Source organism: Cupressus sempervirens, chromosome 5 (genome assembly GCF_028749045.1).
Source record: "Cupressus sempervirens isolate cs-2001-9-10 chromosome 5, ASM2874904v1, whole genome shotgun sequence".
In the NCBI taxonomy this organism is placed as follows: Eukaryota; Viridiplantae; Streptophyta; class Pinopsida; order Cupressales; family Cupressaceae; genus Cupressus; species Cupressus sempervirens.
In genome coordinates, this window is record NC_143122.1 from 1,027,475,409 (window position 1) to 1,027,478,891 (window position 3,483).

Sequence of the window (3,483 nt, forward strand, 5' to 3'; positions counted from 1 at the left end):
TACACCCTATTAAAAGTGACTTGGTTAAAGGATTTAAATGCCCTACTAAAAGTAGGCCTGGTTAAAGGACTTTAGTACATTCACTTGGAATGCCACCCTATTAAAGGATTTACAAATGGCTGCTAGGCCAACCTAAGTCCATAGAATTTCCATATCTAATACAATTGCGAGAGAGTATTAGATAGCCTTGACTTGATAACTTGCAATCCTCAATTGCTGATTTCAAATCCTTGTTCTACTCTGACTACTTGGATCCTTGCTTGATCTGATATGTCAATCTTTGAAGTTTTGATACTTTTTTCTTGATCAACTAGATTCTGCAATGCTGCTCTGTTCTTCACTAAGTCTTTTCACCCTTCTACACTTTGTTATAATTCACCTATACACTTCTCTCTCACTAATCCTCTCTCTCGTATAATGGGTTTTCATCCTCCTTTTAAAATTTTTGAAGACTTAGGATTAGGTATGAATCTATGATCAATATTAAATCTTCATTTCACGCTCAATTCTTGCACTTTTCCTATTGGTTGCATGCCTTCTCCATATTTCTTATTAGATGCATGTTGATTACATAGGTAATGCAAAAGATTCAATCTTATCTTTAAGATCCTTCAAGATTCATCCTATGGCACCTCCAAAAATAGTTTACAACTAAGTTTGTGAAGATACAAACTCATATGTTGAATCTGCGTTACTCGACACTTACTAATTGTTGATGCTTGACACATATAGAATTTTTTTTTCACTCGGCATCTATACTCTGCTGAGCACCTATTGTGACTCGGCACTTGAACTTCACTTGGCACCTATTGAATTTTCTAGCTCGGCACACACTATAGCTCGACTTCTATGTTATACTCGACATCATCTTAAGAATTGGTTAAGTGTGTTGACACTCAATTGTCAAAACCAATATGAGACTAACATGTGATTGGTACCAAGTGGGTATTTAGGAACAAGCTAGATGAAAATGGTGAGATCACAAGAAATAAAGCCAAATTAGTTTGTAAAGGTTATGCACAAGAAGAAGGACTGGACTATGGGGAAACATTTTCCCATGTTACAAGAATGGAATAAGTGAGAACTCTACTTCCATATGCTACCTATAAAGGTTTTAAAGTCTACCAAATGGATGTAAAGTCTACTTTTCTGAATGGTATACTAGAAGAGAAAGTCTATATAGAACAACTAGAGGGATTTGTTGATGAGAACAACAAGGATATGGTTTGAAAACTATATAAAGCACTCTATGGTTTGAAACAAGCACCTAGAGCATGGTATGAGAGACTTCACAAATATATTGTGAAAATAGGATTTGAGAAAATAGATCACAATAACAACCTGCATATCAAGGAAGAAAAAGGTAAAGATATTTTGATATCTGAGATCTTTGTTGATGATATAATAGTTGGAGGAAAACATGCCCTATGAAAAAACTTTGTTGATCAGATGAAACATGAGTTTGAGGTGTCAATATTTTGAGAAATCAAATTCTTTGTTGGTTTGCAAGTACATTAATTGAAACATGGCATATTTGTGACCCAATCAAAATATATTAAGGAGATACTCAAAACATTTGGCTTAAAAGATTCAAAACCAATCAATACACCAATGGTAACAGAACATAAGTTATCCAAGAATGATGAGTTAGCTAAAGTAAACCAGACAATGTACATATCAATGATTGCAAAGCTACAATATGTTGTACATAGTAGACTTGACATTGCATTATCTGTGGAATAGTGGCAAGATTTTTTGCAAACCTAAGAGAAAATCATCTTATGGCAGTAATGAGCATAATGATATATTTAAAAGGAAAAGATGATTTTGGTTTATACTACAAGAGGACCAAAAAGTTTGATTTGAATGCCTACACTGATGCAGATTAGGGAGGTAATATAGATGACATAAAAAGTACTAGTGGAGGATCACTCTTCTTAGGTAAGAGATTAGTCACTTGGACTAGCAAAAAGAAAATTTGTACATCACAGTCCATAGTTCAAGCTGAGTATGTAGCTGTTGCTATCAACTGTACCAATATTTTATGGATCAAGCACATGTTGAAAAGTATGAAAGCAGAGATAAGTGAACCTTTGATACTCTATTGTGATAACACAAGTGCCATCAACATATCAAAGAATCCTATGATTCATGCCAAAACAAAGCACATTGCAATTAAGTATCACTATATAAGAGAACTGGTGGAAGACAAACAAGTGAAGATGGAATATGTCAACACAAAGGAACAAATTGTTGCACTACTACATTTAACATCATTTTTTGACCAAAAATTTTGACCATCAACTAAATAAATTTAGGGTGGTAAAAATGTAAAGGCAAAAATTTCATTTTTTTACATATAAGACTTGTGTTGGTCAAAATTTTGACCAACACAGGGCTTATACATCCGCAAAGTTCAAAAAACATTTTCCCAATTACGTTTTTCATGCCCAATTTCATTTGACATTTTTGGAGCATTTTGGCATGGTTATCTCTGCATTTTCGCATGGTTATCTCTGAGCCCAGTTTCGTTTCAAGTTTTCTCCACCCACTTGATTAATGACACCTGCTAGCCCTGGGAATAATATGAAAGGGGGCCCTGCATTTGCATCAATATAGGGGGGGTAGAATAGTAGTTCGAAACTCTCGATATTATCTTTCTTTCATTCTTCTTGATGTGCTTGACTTCAAAAGCTATTCCATTCACGACCTCCAATCACACCTACATCTTCGGTGGTCGAGGAGAGGGATTTCTCTTCGAGCATATTTCCATAGGTACATGTGTATTTTTGTTGTAGGTTTTTATGATAATATTGAAGATGGAAGTGAATACTATTACTATCATTATTATTTTTTATGCCAAAGTTCAGCCATTATTGTGTAATATAAATGGGAGAGTCTCCGCTCAAGTCTTTTTTCTCAGTGATGTTTTGATGATAAGTGTTAAAAAGAGTCTAGTTGAAAAAATAATGTAATGTACTTGTTGTTTCATTTTATTGAAAGTGTGTAGATGCAGATTTATCATTTGGAATGTTGGTCTATTGTAACAACTATTATACTTTTTGTTATAGTAATGAAAGAAAAGAAAGGAAATGTATATGCAGAAGCTGTAGTTGTAAAAGCTTAGAAGAAATAATAATGGCAAATTTTTTGTTTTATAAATATAGTTGTGTTGGTATCATATTTTTCTTGTATTTTTGTTTTAATAATACATAATTATATTGTATCATTTAGACAATAGTTTCATATTCAAAAAAAGAACAAAAAGAAAATAAAATTGAGTGTGTTTAGTGCTTGGAGTTGTACCCTCAATACCTAGGCCATGTGGGCTATAAAACATGATATTCATGTGATTCTATGTTAGATGCGTATATGAGAAATATGTTAGAAAAGGAATACTAATCTATTAAAAGAACAAAGCATTAACTAACAAAATTACTATAACATATAAGAGAGACCAAAAGAGAAACCCTTAGATGAGAA